Below are 5,456 nucleotides of genomic sequence, written 5' to 3' on the forward strand. Positions count from 1 at the left end.
TTGATGTAGTTTATATGTAAAATGAATGATGTACTTACTGTGAATGCATACAGTAATTTAAGAGATGTAAGACATTTGCTGTGGCATTTGTAAACGTTTTTGATGTGTAAAATCCTTTAGTTTTGTTGTTATTTATTTTGTGTTGTACTTCAACGTTTTCTGAAAGTTTTCTGAAAGTTTTCTGAAAGTTTTCTGAAAGTTTTCTGAAAGTTTTCTGAAAGTTTTCTGAAAGTTTTCTGAAAGTTTTCTGAAAGTTTTCTGAAAGTTTTCTGAAAGTTTTCTGAAAGTTTTCTGAAAGTTTTCTGAAAGTTTTCTGAAAGTTTTCTGAAAGTTTTCTGAAAGTTTTCTGAAAGTTTTCTGAAAGTTTTCTGAAAGTTTTCTGAAAGTTTTCTGAAAGTTTTCTGAAAGTTTTCTGAAAGTTTTCTGAAAGTTTTCTGAAAGTTTTCTGAAAGTTTTCTGAAAGTTTTCTGAAAGTTTTCTGAAAGTTTTCTGAAAGTTTTCTGAAAGTTTTCTGAAAGTTTTCTGAAAGTTTTCTGAAAGTTTTCTGAAAGTTTTCTGAAAGTTTTCTGAAAGTTTTCTGAAAGTTTTCTGAAAGTTTTCTGAAAGTTTTCTGAAAGTTTTCTGAAAGTTTTCTGAAAGTTTTCTGAAAGTTTTCTGAAAGTTTTCTGAAAGTTTTCTGAAAGTTTTCTGAAAGTTTTCTGAAAGTTTTCTGAAAGTTTTCTGAAAGTTTTCTGAAAGTTTTCTGAAAGTTTTCTGAAAGTTTTCTGAAAGTTTTCTGAAAGTTTTCTGAAAGTTTTCTGAAAGTTTTCTGAAAGTTTTCTGAAAGTTTTCTGAAAGTTTTCTGAAAGTTTTCTGAAAGTTTTCTGAAAGTTTTCTGAAAGTTTTCTGAAAGTTTTCTGAAAGTTTTCTGAAAGTTTTCTGAAAGTTTTCTGAAAGTTTTCTGAAAGTTTTCTGAAAGTTTTCTGAAAGTTTTCTGAAAGTTTTCTGAAAGTTTTCTGAAAGTTTTCTGAAAGTTTTCTGAAAGTTTTCTGAAAGTTTTCTGAAAGTTTTCTGAAAGTTTTCTGAAAGTTTTCTGAAAGTTTTCTGAAAGTTTTCTGAAAGTTTTCTGAAAGTTTTCTGAAAGTTTTCTGAAAGTTTTCTGAAAGTTTTCTGAAAGTTTTCTGAAAGTTTTCTGAAAGTTTTCTGAAAGTTTTCTGAAAGTTTTCTGAAAGTTTTCTGAAAGTTTTCTGAAAGTTTTCTGAAAGTTTTCTGAAAGTTTTCTGAAAGTTTTCTGAAAGTTTTCTGAAAGTTTTCTGAAAGTTTTCTGAAAGTTTTCTGAAAGTTTTCTGAAAGTTTTCTGAAAGTTTTCTGAAAGTTTTCTGAAAGTTTTCTGAAAGTTTTCTGAAAGTTTTCTGAAAGTTTTCTGAAAGTTTTCTGAAAGTTTTCTGAAAGTTTTCTGAAAGTTTTCTTTTCGCCGGCGGGCGCGCGCGCGCTGTGTGGTAACGTAGCGTAGACCGCAGTACGGTGAACTCCGATACCTCTAAACTATGGATGTGAAATAAAATATAATAAGACATGATGCTCCGCAAGAAAATAGACTTGGGAAAGGGTGTGTCGTTGGCAAGTCCCCGGGGCGGTTAGTGTGTGTGGTGATAAGTCTGTAGGGCGCGATGTATGCTGTTTACATGTCTTTGGCGCTGCGGTGAATTATTATTATTATTGCGAGGGCACGAGAGATGCAACAGATGTGAACATCATTTAGTTGCAACGCTGGGCAGTGTTATAGATCTACAACGAGTAATAGGAGGGTAGGAAAATATGGGCAACGGTTCGCGCGCGCCCTCTGGTCCTGACATCAACGTCCACAATAAACAGACCATACCGCCCTCTATGGGACGACGCTGACACCGCCACCCACAGACACAACACAGCCATCTATGAGAATGTGACCAAACTACATTGCCGTCTGGCCCAGAAACGACACCTCCATCTACAGGAATCCAACGGAACTACACCAACCATACTGCCAAACCACAGCATCGCCATCTATGACAATGTGACGAAACCACATGCAATAGCCCCATCTACGCGAATCGGACGACACTACGTCCACCATGTCGCGCGCAACACGAAAACTAAATACCGCCATCTGCAAGTCTCCCGAAACATGACCTGCTGCACCGACGATACCGCCATCTATGAGACGCCACCCCGACTACGACATCGCTAGGTCCCACAGTACCCATTTTTCGACGCCACCCACAAAGCCTGCATCATCTGTCCACCACAGGAACCCGAACGCCAGTGCCTGCGTCGCACGAAGTAGTCAACCGACAATCACTCCACCCGCACCCGCACGTGCCCCACCCCAACCGCCCAAATCGCAACCCAAGCGGATGAACGGCGGACTCTTCCCGCACTCGTACGTTGCAATCCACCCCTATATCTTGCGTTTCATGACGAGTTATATCCAATATGCCAAATTCCCGCTGTCCCTATACATGCTGTAAGTCTGTGCACACAATATGAACCACACCTCAGCGAGACACTCCATCACACATTACTCTCTGCCTGTAACAGACACAGATACGATATGTAAGCACCAGCATGGACCAACGTCCGGTGCATCCTCTCCGCCACAGTACACCATCCACACTATGATAACCACACCAGGGGGTCCAATTATAAAATAGAATATCCCACCCGTCCAACATCCACAATTGCTCAGATAAGCCACCAACACCCACACATGTCCTACACAGGGGTGCACCCAACACCACCACACTGCCTCCTGTTACGGCACAGAAACAATGGCAGGAATGAATCACACAGGTCTGCCACTCCCTTGCCGCAACCACAGACGCGGCGCGCCTCCAGTCACGAGCGAAAAGCGCATCCTGACGAGACAGAACTGCTGTGACATACTGACGCTGCCTCAGACATTCACTTACAATGATCACTACCAACGAACCTGCCCCCCCCCCCCCCCCCCAAACACACTATCTCTTACCATGTTGTGTACTGTAATCCAACCCATTTTGCACCTTAACCTAACCAAATTTGTAACGCAATTTGTACCGCAATGTAACGCAATTTGTACCGCAATGTAACGCAATTTGTACCGCAATGTAACGCAATTTGTAACGCAATTTGTGTCTTAACCTAACCCACGTTGTGCCTTAACGTAACCCACGTTGTGCCTTAACGTAACCCACGTTGTGCCTTAACGTAACCCACGTTGTGCCTTAACGTAACCCACGTTGTGCCTTAACGTAACCCACGTTGTGCCTTAACGTAACCCACGTTGTGCCTTAACGTAACCCACGTTGTGCCTTAACGTAACCCACGTTGTGCCTTAACGTAACCCACGTTGTGCCTTAACGTAACCCACGTTGTGCCTTAACGTAACCCACGTTGTGCCTTAACGTAACCCACGTTGTGCCTTAACCTAACCCACGTTGTGCCTTAACCTAACCCACGTTGTGCCTTAACCTAACCCACGTTGTGCCTTAACCTAACCCACGTTGTGCCTTAACCTAACCCACGTTGTGCCTTAACCTAACCCACGTTGTGCCTTAACCTAACCCACGTTGTGCCTTAACCTAACCCACGTTGTGCCTTAACCTAACCCACGTTGTGCCTTAACCTAACCCACGTTGTGCCTTAACCTAACCCACGTTGTGCCTTAACCTGCTCTGTAATTGGCATATGACACGTTACATTAATCTAGTGTTGTCTAACCACAACCCTCTGAATATAGTTCGCTACTCGCACCGCCCACCCTCTTGTGTGTCGTTTCATGTTGAACACTTCGCAAGTGTTGCTTACTTTTTACATGCTCCCGCTGTACACTGTAATGTGGACAACTGCAGGATGTACATCGCCCCCCCCCCTCCACCCTGCCTTCGCACGCTGGTCGTTCAGGTGCTTGCGTGTTCAATGCCCTTCGCAGCTGTTCACTGGCATTCGCATGTCGAAGCGCTCAGTCTACGTCGTGGTACGGCCTGTGTCCACTGTCCGCTGATATCGTAAGCTTAATCCTCACATTGTACTGCACATAGGTCCGTATGTACTGAATGATACGCTGTGGCACATGTGTGACCGTACGACTGCGCCCAACAACAGCGAACCATACGGTCCAAATGTTGTGCACTCAGCCACGTGCCGTCTCCCCATAACAGCTACATTGCAGTGTGGTACGCCATAGAGACGTGTGGGAGTAACGGACGCCCTGGATGGCGATCAGCATGAGCCGTCTGTTGATGTAGTGGCGCGTGTATTCAAACGTAGTCGTCTCTTCTCACACAGTGTGATAGCATGGTGCACCGCGTTCCACATCTGCGACATGGTACAGATGCTGGTTGACAGTCGGTCTCGTAATGGACATCGCATACGTAGGGGGCCACCTCCCACGTGTTCTCTAGTCGTGCACATTTTGTTGCGTGTATGTGGGCAGACGTAGTGTGTCGTGACACCTAACAGACAGGTATGCAATAATCGTTGCATTTGCAAACTGGGATGGACGTCTACGTTTGCTGGTGACGTGACGCAACGCAAATGAACAACTGGTAAACCCATTGTGGTGCGGTTGTTGTTGCTGGAGGTAAATCAGTAAGGGCAAATCTGTGTGTGAAGCGATACGCGGCGGTGGCTGGGTGGGACCGTCCCCGGCCGGTGAGGGGGGGCCGCCCGGCGTGCTGGCCGCGCGGTGCGTGGGCGCACGCGCTACAGCCGGCTGGTGGGGGCGCCCAGTGGCAGGCGCGCCGGCCGACGGACGCGGCAGGCGGCGCAGCTGCGCGCCGGGGCACCCTGCGCGCGGCGCCGGGCGGCCAAAGTGGGTCCTCGCGGGCCCGGTGCGAAGCGCGGTGGACATCTGCAGTGTGCTGGTCCGACTGAGGACTGTGTGCGTTGAGGATGCGCCGCCGCCCGGCACTCGGCGCCGCGACGCCGTCTGCTGCTCGGTCGCCCCAGCGGTTCTCGCTGGTGGTTTGTATCGCAGTTGTGCAGACGTGTTGGCACGTGCGCTGTGCTGGGAGAGTTCGCTTCGGCACCCACGTGGGGCCTTTGCCCTTCTGTGGCGCTGGCGTTGGAGCTGCCGGTCACCGTAGGTGGCGCGTGTTGTCTCCCGCCGGCAATGCCACGACAGCACGCTCCCGGGCCTCTGTCGGCAGCGGCAAGCTCAGTTGGGAGCACGGGTGGTCGCACCTAAAGCGTCTACTCGCCTAACTCCGGGCGATTGCGCCTCTCTCGAACCCGACCAAGTACTTAGGACGGCGCTGCGCGCCGCCGGGACCTGAGAGGGTTTCGAGGTGTATTGTGCAGGGGAGCTCAGCCTCCTCCTGTTTGCAGAATAATTGAGCGGACGCTTGCGTGTTCGCGCGGGCCCCTGGGACACACTCCCGGGCGGCCGGCTGCTCAGCTCTAGTTGACGCAGCTCCCTGGTTGATCCTGCCAGTAGTCATATGCTTGTCTCAAAG

General features: G+C 47.7%; 1 non-coding gene across 1 annotated transcript in view; it reads left to right on the forward strand.

The window, feature by feature from the left end:
- Positions 1-5,414: 5,414 nt before the first annotated feature.
- LOC126178719 (small subunit ribosomal RNA) overlaps positions 5,415-5,456 on the forward strand; it is a 1,909-nt gene continuing 1,867 nt past the window's right edge. Inside the window, exon 1 of the ribosomal RNA XR_007536584.1 lies at positions 5,415-5,456. This exon is cut by the window's right edge and continues 1,867 nt beyond it. This is a non-coding gene — a ribosomal RNA (small subunit ribosomal RNA).

Source organism: Schistocerca cancellata, chromosome 3, assembly GCF_023864275.1.
Source record: "Schistocerca cancellata isolate TAMUIC-IGC-003103 chromosome 3, iqSchCanc2.1, whole genome shotgun sequence".
In the NCBI taxonomy this organism is placed as follows: domain Eukaryota; kingdom Metazoa; phylum Arthropoda; class Insecta; order Orthoptera; family Acrididae; genus Schistocerca; species Schistocerca cancellata.